Consider the following 15,396-nt stretch of genomic DNA (forward strand, 5'->3'; position numbering starts at 1 on the left):
ATCTGGATTTTGGTTTTCCCTTATGAACTTCAGAATACTTGGCAGGAGGTTCACTTTTATTTTCCATACACCTCAGAAGTTAATTGGGGCTGTTTGACTTCCAGCAGTAGGATTTAAATTGGGCCTTATTAATTAGGAGGAAGCTCTTTAGAGCTCCATTAATGCTCAACTAAAACCTTGCCAGAATGGTAATTCACAGCTATTCCTTTCGCAGACATTATGAGCTGCCTTTAAAGTTTACTGGAACCTTTTTAACATTAATATTTAAAATATTAATGTATTTTAGATTTAGAACTGAATTCATTGATCTTGATTACACTGGTGGGTAAGAGAAGCATCTGTAACTGAGAGTGGATGTGGGAGGAAAAACCTGTGACATGTCATGGTCAGCCTTTGTGTTGGTTGGATATTTGAGCAAATCTGTGTTCCACAGTAGTTACCCTTCTTAGAACTGGAACCTTTTCAAGACGAGGAGGCTTCATGCTGCCTTGCTCTACTGGATGCTCTTCTTTGTGGTGGTAGTTGTAGGAATCCTCAGCCTCTGTAGGGCCTAAAGTGTTTGATATTTTGCCTGTTCCTGAAGTTATTGCTTGCAAAAGAGTTTCAATTGCCTTCTGTGTTCATACACCTATACAGAGGCGTATACAAACTGCCATATTAATTTATACATTTATAGATGCTTTTGCTCTTGCCTTGAATTCCATATACCAGGAAACAAGGTCTTGCATAATAGAATAATTTCTTGGTTTTGCATTTTAAAGGATTAAATAAAGTGGGCATAGTAGTCCTTGCCTTCAGTATCAGTTTTAGTCTGAATATGGTATGTCCAAAATGAAGATGCACATATATAGTTGTAACCTTTCTTTTCACGTGCTGAAGGTATAAGTTTCATTAGTTTAAAATGTTAAAAACATAGGTATTCCTTTTTTTTTTAAAAAAAAAGCTTTGCTTCAAAGGTAATATTTCGGAATATATTCACATGTTTCTTATGATCAGCATTCACCTCTGGGAACAAGGAAACAGTGCTCTTAATGGTGAACGCCAGTTAACAATAATAATGAAAGAAATACAAAAGAAAGCTCCTTTCTGATTTAGGACTTTTTTTTTTCTTTATTTTCTTTCTGTGGATTAAGTGGCATGGCAACTCCCACTTATGTTTGAATTTGGTCTTGGAAGGATTCCAGAAAGAAGCCTCATATGTACCTCTGCTCAAATGCACTTTGGATGGTTGTATTACTGTTAATTGATAGAAAAACTGATGCCTAAAAGGATGAAGTGCTTTATGCTGCAATTTAGAAGCCCCTTCTGGCCAGCAGGACTCACAGAGAGAACCAACAGTCACTTTTAAGAAGAAAGAAAAACTAACCCCACTTCTCATCTATAATAAATGCTACAGAAAGAATTAAGTGGGGTGTGGGCTTCGGAGTTAGACGCAGCTATGTGTTGACAAGTTTGTTTTCATCCTTGCTTAGTAGCAAAATGCTAAATATATTCTTCTTTAGTTACATTAAAGCATGTTTCCTTCCAACTCTGCCCTTCGGATGACACATGTTTGTTTTATTTTTAGCACTTGAAAACCAGTGCAGTAATATCCCTATAGGGTGCAGTGAAGGCATTTGAGTATAGCATGAGAAAATGGAATCAGATGCTTAATACTGAATTTATGCAGTTGAAAAGGCGAAAATCTAGATCCTAGTGATGAACACAAAATAAAAGGTGGACTGGCAGGGCAGAAGATTGTGAGATTTGTTGGGGAAATTGTGCTTATTTATCTGCTCAGAATGGACTTCTGAAAAATACATGGGAGAGCTATGTGATGGGAGTCTCTGCGTTTTCTTGTTTTTTTGTGGGCGGTTGTCATGTATTTAGTGTTCATTGAATGTGAAATTTCTGTGAATCTGTTGTATTGTTTTACCCTTCCAAGCTTTTCTGGGCTGGGGGGTGGTGGTGTTCTAAAGCGCATGATATTAATTTTTGATGGAAGAGGTCTGAAAAATATGCAACTTATTCACCTGGAAAAAGCACCCTTTCTAATAACGTTTTATATTATGTGGCTTTTTAGAGGAATATAATATTATTGTAACTTTTTATCTTTCTGTTAACTGAAGTCTTTGAAAGACTATAAAACACTAGCAAGTATTGACAATTAGGCATTAATTTGAATAAAAGATTTTCTTGAAAAATCAAAAAGAGTGATCTGAGAACATGACTTTGGTACGTTTTGTACCATTTTAAAAATGGAAGCATATGCTGAAAAGAAGATTTCTAAGGATGGATAGGATGTGTTCAGTGAGTAAAATAAGGCGTTACTGCATGAAGGAACAGGAATCAGTGCTATTTTTGGGCTGTTGCAAGGACTTTATAAGAGTCAAACATCTTGTAGATGTTGCTCTACATCAGTATCCTACAAGTAAAGAAACGGAAGAAAAATAAAGGAACAATACAGAGCTGGATTTAAAAATTTGGACGCTGGTTGAGAAATGATCCAGTTAATGACCTCAAGCAGGCACTGAAATCCTGTGTATTACTTTCTACTGTTGCCTCCTGAGCTGAAGAGAAAATGAAAGGGCATTACAGCCTTTTTGCCAAAATAGCATTTATGAATACAAAAACATACAGAAAGCAAGTCTTTGGTATTTTCTGGGAAAATGTAATAAAATTTACCAGAAATGAAAATAAAAGAATATATATTCTCATGAGTGTGTGGGAATGTCTGCTGCAGATAGCCAGCACACTATTTAGTTTCATCGATAAAGAAGATTCAAATTCCAGTCAGTCATGGGCACGCATAGATAATGCTGCTCCGGCTACTGGCAGATGACAGATCAATAGTCTAGCTGAGGCAGGCTGTCTGCAACAGTTTGATGGAAGAAAATGGGGACTGTGACAATATGTGGAACTACCGGGAGAAGTCCTCTGTGTGAAGAAACTTCAGAAATATTGCCAAAGAGGAAACTTGATTTTTAGAGCCCCGAGGGTGCTCGGAGGTCCTACCAGCACTGACAAGTCCTGCCTGGATCCTCCTGCTTTGTCCCTACCCATGGATCTAGGGATACTAGATACAGCTTAGGCCAAGGCTTCAGCTGCTCTCTGAGGTACGTCACGGGAGTGCTGGTCTCCAGCTCAGCCGCAGCCGTGCCCACGGCCCCCTTGATCTGGACCCTGGATCACGGGCTGACTTCCCAGCTCCACCTCAGACCTGCCGTGTCACCAGGGACCTGCCCAGTGACACTGCACTGTGTCTGACTGTGGTTACTGTCATCGCACGTGGTGCTGCCCTTGACCTGTTGATCGACTTCACACCTTGACCACAGGTCTGCCTCATCACCACAAACTTGTCTGTAGATCTGACTCCTGACTGAAGCAGGCTCCCATTCCTGGGGCTGACCTCCTCACCTGGCTTGGGTACCGGAGGTGGCCCTGGCTGACAAGGTTCCTGCCTCGCTGGTGTTTTATTGCACTTGGTTCCTGGTCCATCATTTTTCAGGGAGTAACTGTCCCTTGCCACTCCCTGACTCTGAGGTTTTTCATCAGGTGTTCTAGCGGTGAAACGGAAATAGTTTGAGAAAAGTACGGAGTTTTAGCACGTAGGTTCACTGGAGACTGGGTTTCGACCAGCTTCTGCAAGCAAAAGCTTATGGAGTCCGTGATCAATGGGAGCTTTCCTGAGGAAAAGAGGCTGCCTGGAGACAGGGCTGGAAAGCTGAGTAGCAGTCATCCTACCAAATGGAGAACGGTTGTCAGAGCTAAGTGGGCAGGGAAGTGGAGGCTGGATCATATTAGCTCTATGCGTCACAAAGCAAAAACAAGACTTGACACAAACCCCCAAACTGCATTGAAAACTTTAAAACTATTTTTTTAATAACTGCAATTAACTTTGTAATTAGTGGATTGCTAAAGAGTTTTGACATCTTACATTACTGAACACTTGGGAAGATTGTATGTATGTGATTATTATTAAAAATACGTGGAAGTTGTACCAAGCATCACACTCTGTTGAGAATACAGAGTGTATTACACAAGGAGTTCTGCAATAAAATATTTAGATAAACAACTGAGGAAGAATTGGAGAGTGCATTCATTTGTTGGAAATCTGACTTGGTTTTATTAACTGCAAAGAACTGGAAGCATGCTAGCACCAATCAAAAGAACTGTGTTGTTGAAAGCATCTCGGGATTCACCAACATGACATAAACAGCTGGATTTTAAATAAGAAGGAAAAATAGTAACGTGGATTGATCCAGATGACTTTAAGCTGACTTAAACAATGTAAACTAGAGTCATTCCTAAAGCAGCTTTTTTTTTTTTTTTTTTTTTTTTTTTTTTTTTCCCCAGCATTGAAATCTGTGCAGATTTCGCTGCCGATTCTGTGCTTGCACAGGAAATTGTGTCACAGTTGGTTGCGCTGAGTTTCTTCCGATAACTTCCCCACCATTTCAAAGTTCTTGAAGTCATCTCTTCTTCAGTTTTGAAAGATGTACCTGTCAAACCATGGGCCAAGTAGAAGTCTTGATTCTTCTGTTTTACTATTATCTTTGTATTTATTTATTTATTTATTTAATTTATTTTTTTGTGGAGAAACATTTCCATGCAGAGCAACTTGGATGGGATTCATCTCATCGATGTTTATACAGCTCCAGTGCAGATACCTGCAGCTACCAACCCTGACTGCCTGTAGGCTGACTGTGAAGGCAGCCCAGGGAAATTAGCTCAAATGTCTACAATGTAGATGAATCCACCATTCTTCTTTATATTTAAGGAATAAATGTTATTACAACGTCACCTGTGGGATTTCATTGTAGTGTTTTTTACCTACTAGTTGATGTGAATGGGAAAGCCGTACATACTTCTCATGAGTTGGGGAAAATAGCAACAAACTGTGGTAGAGCTGTGGAATTTTCAGAGCCTTATTTCTTTGCATATTTTCACTATAGGTAAATACATATTTGATTTTCTATTTAACTTGAATGTGCAAGCAAGAAAGGCATTCCCTGCGGTGTAGAGAGAATGTGTACTCTTAGAGTTCATAAAAGAAGCAGGGGAAGCAAGAGGCAATGTCTCTTATGTGTGCTGTAGCCTTTGCACATCATGTTCCCAGCTTTGTTCTGCCTGTATGTGATTCTTGAAGGATGGCAACACAACTAGAAGCACTGAGAGCACTTTATGTGTGTATATCCCTCTCGATCTCACTAGAATCTGACTCGCTACAATGCTTCGTCTTTGTAGAGCAGATGTAACAGTAGCGGTGCAGTCGGTTTTGTCTAGTACTGCTTCCTCTGCAGAATCTGTGTAAGGGAGTTGAATGCTCTGAAATTGGTTCAAACTTCACGTCACATAGAGATGTGCCACCATTTCCAAAATATCTTTGTTACCGCATGGCTCGAAGAGCTCAGGATTTTCTCACTTTAAAGGTCCTGTGTGAAAACTGTAGTTTGCTGCATGTTCATATATGTGCGCTGCTTGTAATGCAATGCCAGCATTTGGAAAAAATGGTAGCTTTAGAAATCTGTCAGTATGAACCAGGAAGAGAATCATAACTGTTTTTCTTAGAGCAATTTATGAACTGTTCATCTAAGCTTACTTCCGTGCTACTATTTTATGTTATTGTGGTCTTGACCTCTTAATTCAATTCTACATTTAGAGAAATCATTGTTCTCGTTATAGTACCTAACGCCTTTGGTATAACTCCTTCCCAATCACTGAGTCATTTTCTGTTTTTAGATTTCACTTCACTTTAGCTTATTGTTATGACTAATCCTACTGACTTTCTTCCCACAGCTCTTGTCACACTCTAAGTAAAGTGGAAAAATAATGTATTATTTTCTTATAGCATGTATCATGCCTTTCTCTTTTTTGCTTGAAACAGAGAAAATACCTAGAAAGGGTTAAGGAAGAGATCTAAAAAGTGCTAGGGCTAGGTTAAATGGGAAGGAGCTGCTGCTGCAGCACGTCTTTCCCTTGTGTATGAGCGCTGCCTAAAACTGTATCATCTGTCAATTATTGATAGAAAAATCTGTTTCCGCAGGGCTGACTCTTCTGACGGCCTCAGCAATGCAACACTAGCAGGTAAGTGAATTCATTTTGCTACTTCTGCTGTGGAATTATTTTAAATCTGTTTCCATATCAGTAGGAGGTCTCGGTACTACTATTTATTCTGCTGGATGTAATCTTGTCAGTTAAATTCATGATAAATAAAAATTTTGCACTCTTACCAGTAATTTGCGTGCAGAAGAATTTGGTATATCATACTGCCACATGCTGCTTTTTTTTTTTTTTTTTTTTTTTAATATTGCTTTCTATTGTAGGCTATGTTAAGTAAAATGCACTAGCTTCGGTTTGAATGCTTATCTGTTCTGTACAGCACATATTTTGGAATGAGTTCTTTTCTGAGAATCTTGTTCCTATTCTCATTTTTTTTTCCCTCTTCCTCCTCATACATCCTGGAGCTCACAGTTTATCTTTCCTTATAATAAAGAGAGCTAGATTAAGGAGCATCTTCTGAATACAGTAATACAGTAAATCTTTCTATATTAGCTAGGCAAAACATACTTCTGGAAAGCAGCATGGAACTTTTCCTATAGATATATGAATATAGCTATATACTGCTTGCACAGTAACTCCTGTTTCTGAACCTGTGAATATTTCATGAGCTGTGAAATAAGAAGTGCTGCATCTAGACTGCCAACCAGTTCTAAAAGTGATACGTGAAGCTTATAATCTATGTCAAGAAAGAGAGAAATTCAGAGGCAACTCAGTTATTTTTAGCTGTAATTGTTACTGTGCTGAAGATTTGATTTAAATGAACTATAGTTTTGACCTGTGTTTTAATTATATTCCTGAACTGTGCCACCATCAGGGCTGTTCTGGAGCTGAAACGCTGTGATTTTAAGCCCACAAAAATCAATAGAAATGTCTACATTTTCTTTATTGGGCTATGGAGAATATCCTGTGACATATAGCTTGTTTGTATTTACCCTCCGGACTTGAGACAAATTTTGTCAGAAGCACAGAAGAATAAACGTTGTAGTATTCCGCCTAAGATAATTCACTGAAAAAAAACATGGACCAGTTGTCATCCATGTTTTAGGTTGGGGGGGGGGGTTATTATAGCATAATAAGAAATGAGTGTGTTTGTTTCTTTTGACTATTTGAAAAACAGTTAATTCTGCAGCCAGCATGTGTAAGTTTATGCCCTTCTGCTTCACTGAGAGTGTAGTTTCAAAAATTAAGATAAAAGCAGTGAAAAATTAAGTTGAGACCTGTAAATGATTTAAATATCCCATGGCTCTAGCTTCAGGCTGAGGACTGCTATTTCAGTACACTTCTTGAGTGTAGCTCTTAACCAACAGACAATGCCTTTTTGCTATTAAAAACAAACAAGCAAACATGCCAGAGCCAATTGCTTTTAAGTGTTGCTTTTTGGGAGCTGACCAAGATAGATGAGGACAGGGCTAACTGTGATATTGTTCCAAATTTGGATCTGTGGTGCTGCTGTGATTCAAGTCATGAAGGGAAACAGGCATACTGAGGTCACTTATCCCCTCAGATTTTGTAGTTATTTTAACTACAAAAAAACCTACAATGCCATTGTCAATATGGTCTCTGACCTGATAAATAAACTGTTCAATACTACAGGGTTGCATCAGTAAGGCTGAGGTTATGATTCAGAAAGTACATTATTCTGATCCTCTGAGTTCAAACATATCCTGGAAAACTACTTTTTGGTAGACTATTCTCATGCTTTTTTTTCTTCTAAGCAAAAATTAAAGCTGGTGTGTAGAAAGTCTGGTGTACGTCATTTTTCTTTCTTGTTTTGGACGTTCTAAGTAATAAGTTTATGTTCAACATTTAAGACATTTTTCTAGGCTTTTCAACTACATGGTATATTTCTCTACCGGTGAGCAATATATATATCCTATTATAGGAACATTTTGTATATTAGAGTCACGTCTCATTACTGATGAAGACAGACTCTCTATTTAGATCCACTAATATGGATTAAAATAGCATAACACAGGGGGTTTGGAACCAATTCAGTCTTTAAAGGATTTTTTTATAAATTGGGTCAATCCAGTTAGAGAGGCTTTTGAGGATTCGCATCCTTTTGAAGCTGCTGATTTTCTCCTGCTTTCATTTGTAAAAACTATTTTCCAATTGGTGGCACCACGTTAAGCCCCAAATATTAAATTGTGGGGAGGAAAGCTTGTTTTCATTGGAGTGTTTTGTAGCTGCTGGAGTTTCTGTCTAGCTTTTTCAGTTATTTGTAAAATATTACTACCACTGAGTGCTGTTGCAGTAGTGTTTTACTTAGAGTATATCAGCTTGTAAGCATGGTCATTACAATATTAGAGGTCAGGTACCATTCCTCATACATGCATGCAGGCATTCCCGGTGAAGCTGAGCAAATTGATTGATAGTAGGAAGTGTCCGTATAGTATGATAAACAATTCAGTGATCATGCAAGAGCACCTTTCTTGTACTATCATGGTCAAACAGAGCTTGAATAGATGTTTCTTTAAGTGCCCATGGTACTGTATTCAAGCCATTATTTTTCTTTCTTTTTACAGTAGGTGCTGAAATTGCAAGCTAATGTCTGCCAATTTATATTTCAGGCAGCAGTGGGAGTCTCATCCTTATTGCTAAACTAGCAAACATTCTTATGTTGACAGCGTGTAAAGCAGGATGATGTAATCCTCAACCAGAGTCTTCATGGGCCAAGTGTGATGATTGCAGTTTGTGTTCAGGAACGCTGAAATAGGTCCATGAAGTACAGGCCTGTAAAATATAAGATGTAATGGGACCGACTTCATGCAGGGCTAAGGTGTGGATCTTAAAATACAGAGATCCGTAGAAATGATTTGTACTCATGGATCCCTGAACTTGAGGCCATTTTCACACCAAGCCAATGCCACCAACTGGAAGTGAGGAGGAGGAATTTGATGAGTGAGGGGGAGCCTTCTAAAGACTTTTTTTTTCACCCTCCCCCAGGATCTCCCCACGTGGCCTATTTATAAATTAAGGAGCTATTGCAAATACATCAGCTTCATTAAAGAATAGCACTCTTTCTGTTATATGAAGATAAATATGTTGATATATGTAAATGTTAAAACGTCCTGAATCATAGGTCCCCGTGATCCCTAGCTCTTCCTAGAGAATTAAATAGTTTGAGAAGTGAATGATAGAAAAAGAAAGAAATAGTTCAATGGCATCAGTGATTGTGTGGTGTACACAACTTAAAATGCCCTGTGATAGGTGGTGCTGTGTTGACATGCTGTAATGAAGAGCATGGACGGTGCACCACGAAGTCGAATGCAGAGCAGAGATCTTCCCACAGGTGCCACAGCTCTATTCCTTTCCTAACTCGCTCTCATTTACCCTTTCCGCTACCAAAAGCGCACTTTTAATTATCAAAATTTGATTTTAGTATTACACATAATCATTTTTGCCCATTATTATAATAGGACTCTTGCATCGTTTCTTTCATTAGTAGCAGTAGCTGTCTCACCATGAAAAGCGTTGGGCAGTCTGACATTCCATACAGTTGCAGTCCTTCACTTCCTACACTTGCGGTCCTTAAGACAAACAAACAAAGGTTCTTCAGCTGTTTCTTTTAAAGAGAATGCTTCCTTAGGGGTGGTTGGGGTCCAGCCTCCCTGTGGCTGCTAGGTGCAATGCCAGCCACCTGTTGCTTGCAGAGCAAATGTGGCCGATGCACACTAGTGTGTGTTTGTAGGCTGAAAATGCGTATGACACTCCAATGCTAATTTAGATGACAGTAGGACGATGGCTGCTATTACTGGGGTGGGTAGTTACAATAAATAAAGATAGGTTTGTATTCAGCAGTGTTCAGTGGGACTTATTGGGATCGTGGAGCAGGAATATGTTCTGTTATGGAGTTAGTAAAGTGTTCTCCTGCTGACGGATGTACAGTGTTAAAGACAGTGCTATCAACACTTGTTGAAGTGATGTACAGTAGTAGGAGACCTACGCATTGTCCATGCTGTTTTTTTTTTTGTTAGTAGCGAATGATGCAGAAGTATGCTTTCTGAAACTAAAATATTACTACACAAAAACCGGCACTCTGGTTATCTGATCTAATTTGTCAGTATTTTTCCTTGCTATTGTGAATGTTACATGAATTTGAGGTTTGTCAAGTTATTGATTTGTAAGTCATACAGGTTCGTTTCACATGCATTTTCATTAATATACTTCCTATGTTCTACTGAACAGGAAATAGGTACGAATATTTTCCTTTTTATTGTAGTTTTCTGATTCTATCTTGCTTTCTTTTTTCCTCTTTTTTCCAATATACAGAATGTATGAAACTCTATATTACTTATTTTGTTAACAGTTTGAAATATGTTATCACGTTAAAAAGGGCTTTTGAAGAGTGAGAATGAGCGAACAGTCACATTGTGTGCTCTGCTATGAAAGACACTTTGGAGGTCAATTTTTTAAACTGAAAATCAATCTTCAACTTGCTGATTCAGGTCTCAGATGTGAAATGGCAGTTATAAACTTTAGCTCTCATTAAAGTGACTGTAACTTATAGATTCAGAGTTAGTGCTGTTACTTCAGCTAGTGTTTGGTAGTTCAGGTAGTTCAGTTGTAAGTTTTAAAAATGCTGGCCATTTGGATAAACTACTTGAAAGTTTACAGAACTGCACAGGATTCAAAAAAGCTGTGTTGAATCATTTTTTTTTTCTTATATAGCTTTTAGCTGTCTGTTTAGCAAACCAAGCAGCTGAGCACTCTGTACGTTCACTTTATCTGAAAGAACTGGTGAATAAACATCTCATCTCATTTGATGTTGAGAGCAAATGCTTTTGAAATTAATATAGATTTCCTTTGACTTCAGAATGTCAAAGGAAACCAATCGCTAATGTGTATGTATTTTGAAGCCAGCTGACTGATAGCCTTTTTAAAACAAGTTTATCACTTCGATAACACACTGAGCCTCAAAATGAGGATTGCTTTTTGCATCTAGAATTTCTCTGTAGGAGTGAGAACTTGCCACCAAATTGTTCTGTTTGTGTGTTAAATCAAAATGCTTAGCTCTGCTCACATTTTGTCAAGACACATTAAAAAAAATTGTGAAAGGCTGTGATGTTTTTAATTCCGTGGTTTAATGGCTGCAAATTGTTACTTTGCTATTTCCGGATGATAGTGAAGATGGCATTTGTCTCTGTTATCATTTTCGGTCATGTTTCAGTCTCATTTTGCATCTACATTTTATAGCTTAATTCCGGGTCAACAGTTGATTATAGTTTTGTGTAACTGAACAAGATCTCACATGGTATCTTTTTTTTTTTTTTTTTTTTTTTCCTATCGATGAAGATTTTTTATTCTTTTTCTCTGGTCTTCAGCATTTTTCTTCATCTCAGAGCTCAATACACAGAGGAAGTACTTCGTGCATATTTCAGAAGAATAGATAATATCGATAGTGCTAGATGTATCACTAATATTATATTGAGAATTTCTGATTAGTGTTTGTGACTTTCTTGTTGGATGAAACTAATGGCCTCTCTGTAATAAGTAGCAAAGCTCTCCCTACTACAGTGGGTACAGGCTTTCACATCCTAAGATCTAAGGGAACAGAAATCTTTGTTATTTAGGTCAGACTGACAATACAGAACTCTGATATTTGCTGGGTCCATGCTCTGAAAACTACTTTCACTTCTGTCTTTTCATGTTTCTGTGAAACTGTTATTTTAATTTCCCAGGTAACTGGGGAGGGGAGCGCTGTGGTGCTGCCCTTCCATCCCTGTGGTCATCTGCCAAGTTATGTAACTGTATCTTAAGTGCGTCTCCATTGCAGGGTGAAAGCTCCTTATGTCGGGAGCTTTGTGGATTTCTTCCTAGCTACTGTGCATTTCTAGACACTTTTGACAGCAGTGGGTAAATAGCACTAATGGACTCAGAGGAAAGCAGTCTGCTAGTTTCAAAATCTATATGCTAAAATATTCTACTGTTGCTGAGTGATTACTTGTCTGTACACAAAGAAACTAATTTAATTCAAATAAAATTGACAATACAATTTTTGTAGCATTTCACTTAAGTAAATATAGAAATAGGATAGAACAGGAAGAAACTTAAAAAATGCCAGTTGTCATTGAGAGCTACTAACATATGTACCATCGGTTAAGCTCTGAAATCGAATTTTCAGTTCATACACGTAAAGTTAAACCTATGCGTGGCCAATTGGCTTTTCAAACTGGTTACCAAGCTTAGAGTGATTTGTTAGTAAATGAATCTATCATTCTTAATGCTCAAATTTGTTAAATTACATTTATTTTAGACGTACATATGCAAAGCAGTCTCTTGTTGTTAGGTTACGCAGCAGTGGTTTGATAGTCACTGGTATGATCCTCGGAGAATCTCGTTGACTTGAGTGACTCTCTGGAACAGATTCTCAAGTTGCTCTGTTTTATTTTAAGTTTGAATTTGATTCCCCCAGTCTTTGTTTTGATCTGATTAAGTCAACCATTTTCTGGGATGCTTACTCTTAGGGGAAAAAAAGGGCTAGATGGCATGCAAGTTACTATTTAGTAACCTTTTCAGCTCCACACTGTATCAGGATTGAAAATGAAAGATTGTGAAAGGCAGAGGTTGCTTGGAAGCAGTGTGGAGCAAATAACTTGGGAAATGAAAGAGTGATTTGTTCAAAAATGCTTTTATATAAACTAGGCCAGAAGAATATTTTTCAGGCAGTTTAATAGCTTCTTCTGATTAAGTTTGTGTAACAGCGATTTTTTTTTTTTTCTACAATGAATTACAACTTGTTAACAAAGAAACATGTATTATTCCATTAACTATGAAACCTGTTCTTCACACTGCTCTTCACCCAGGCACCCTCTCAGCCTCTGTTACTATTACCTTTGTCGAATTGCTTCTGCTGAACCTTGCTCAAACTGTTTCCTTTGGATTCAAGTATCTGCCTAGGTCCCTGTCCATGTGTGACCCTGTGCCTCTCTAGCAAGTGTGCCTGACCTCTGCTGTCCCTGGAAGATAAAAGTTTCTGTTTCCTCGATTCCCTGGTCTCTGCACTTGGTGTTTTTGTGCACGTGTGTTGACTTCTGGCTCTTTGTAGGACAGGACTGTGTGCAATGTAGCTCTCCTGCTGGTGCTCTTACACCTTGCCAGGCAACTGTAAAGGTAATATGTCATCTTTTATTCTCCCTAGAATGCTTCTATTCAAAGTACTCATTTGTATAAGAATGTGCTAACCTGACAAAGATGCATTAATTTCTTCTTCAAAAGTCTCTCTCCATTTATAGGTTAATCATTTTCATTCAGCTGCTTTTGAATCAATATGGGTGAGCAACAAACCTTCATTAATTTATGTGCATCTTGATTTCAGGAGGGAAATTGTATATGGTAGGAATTGCAGTCCTTTTCTGTCTGAGGGTGAGTGCAGAGATTCCTGATAGCTGACTTCCCAGGGTTAAGCAAGTCCCAGTTTGGAAATATAATAGTTTCTTCCATGTTATTAAAAGCAATCTCTTAAAAACAGGTCTTTCAAATGGGTTACTGGAGAGAGGTGCCTCTACATTGTTGTAGCTGAACACAGATTATAGGTTATGTTTATTTTATAAGTAAAAACTTATCATAGTTACGGAAATTGACTCAGATTGTAACGTAATCACAACCCGACAGTGCTGCTGCAGTTACCTGTGCATGATCCAGTGGGCACTGCGAAACGCTCTGCCCGGTAATTGGAAGAATTGCCAGAGCAGCAGGATGCAGAATGGACTGCATCCTATGTAAAATGTTTTGGAAAATCAACTCAGGGTTACTATTATAGCTTTAGGCATTGTGCCTGTGTATAAAACGTTCTCGCCTGGGTGTTTGTGCTCCCTATTAAACAATCTAAAGAGTATTCTACTCTAAAGAGTAGAATGGTTTATTTATAAAGAAAAGTAGTAGGTCAACAATGTACTGTAGTTTTGAACTTTATGGCCCAGCTTCAGAATACCAAGGCACTACAGTAACTCTGGGCAGATATTTCTCTATGAGTATAAGCTGAATGAAAGCTGTATAAGCTGCTGGATTTTTATTGCCACACCGTAGCTCATAAATCATGGTGTGTTAGTAAGGACTGGCATTTCTCACAGGGAAACGTTAGTTGTCTTGACATTTTTCCAAATTCATTAAAAGTTTTTAGCCAGTACTGCTGAGGAACAACTGCTAGGAATTTGTATATATGCATAGAAGTCCTTAATTGGCAAACAGGCATACTTCAGTGTTATTCCTGGGAACTAAACATGTCTTGTACTCTGGTGGTATTCTTAGCCTGAGAAACAGATAACGTGCAATATGCAGTGAGTCACTGTGTCCAGCGCTGCTCTTCCTTAGCAGCGCTTGTGAAGAGGATGCACGCTTCATTTTCCCACCTTTGTGTCTGATGTTGGCAGGCCAGCGGGCAGCAGGACTTTCAGGCGCCCTTCTTGGCTGAGGGTGTCCAAAACATTAAAACTTCAAATGGACGTCCAGTTATAGCTCAGTTCAGGGGAATGTTCCGTTCTGAGGCAGTTCTGGTACAGCAAAGGATGCTGTGAGTAGGAAAGGCTGAGAGTTACTGGTAGGGTGTCAAACACTGTATCTGTGTCATAGTCTGTGCTTACCTCCTGGACAAATAAATACATGTTGCAGTGTTAATTTGCAGAACTCCTCTGAACGGTCATGAGGACAATCTTTTTGTCTTCTTTCATAGCAGAATTTGGCACCCAGTATGTTGGATACAGTCATAAGAGAACCATAATCTGCTCTTTTTTTTTTTTTTTTTTCCTTTCATGTTAATTAGCTTTTAAGGATAGGTTTCTGTCTTAAAATGAAAAAAAGATCTTACAGCTCAAGGTATCTGCTTTTATGTTTTCTTAACAAAAATGTGACTTGTCCAGGATATAATCATCACTCCTCCTTCCCTCTTTCTCTCTCTGAGACATGCACATGTGCACACATGCACCCCCCCACCCACCCGGAGTATTTATAAGTAATGTTGTGATAGCTTTGTCAATGTACATCTACGTACAGCTTGTCCAAACTTATGACCAAATTCATTTCCCATCATAAGGCATGGCTAACTTTGATTTTTACTGCAATTTTCTGCTATATATAGCAGAAGAAATTCCTCTGTGTGAAGCTATTTTAAACAGGTTTTGCAAACACCACAGCAGCAATAAGAACTGATCTAGAGCTAGTGTGAGGAACTTTAGCCACGTGCACAATTGCAGAAAAGAAATCAAAGCATTTTAAAACCAATAAATTATATTGTATATGTTTCGAAAACTACTAGACTTGTTTGAGGCAACCTGCCAAAGATGGCCTTTGCCTTCTTGCAGACTGTTATAACAGATGCTGCACACCCAAAGTCATGTAGTGGTGTGTTTAGAGCAG

At 38.4% G+C, this 15,396-nt stretch overlaps 1 protein-coding gene across 8 annotated transcripts in view; it reads left to right on the forward strand.

Annotated features, from left to right (window-relative positions):
• Positions 1-15,396, forward strand: part of TTLL7 (tubulin tyrosine ligase like 7) — a 72,878-nt gene that overhangs the window by 3,442 nt on the left and 54,040 nt on the right. For 4 of the 8 annotated variants that reach the window (XR_005821958.1, XM_040565239.1, XM_040565236.1 and 1 more), the window contains exons 2-3: positions 6,026-6,066; positions 13,091-13,155. The gene's annotated coding sequence lies outside the window, so the exon portion shown is untranslated. Of the gene's footprint in view, positions 1-6,025; positions 6,067-12,931; positions 13,156-15,396 lie in introns of all 8 variants that reach the window. The other 4 variants (XM_040565240.1, XM_040565234.1, XM_040565235.1 and 1 more) reach the window with 2 other exon arrangements.

The sequence above is a fragment of the Cygnus olor genome, chromosome 8 (genome assembly GCF_009769625.2).
Source record: "Cygnus olor isolate bCygOlo1 chromosome 8, bCygOlo1.pri.v2, whole genome shotgun sequence".
NCBI classification, from domain to species: domain Eukaryota; kingdom Metazoa; phylum Chordata; class Aves; order Anseriformes; family Anatidae; genus Cygnus; species Cygnus olor.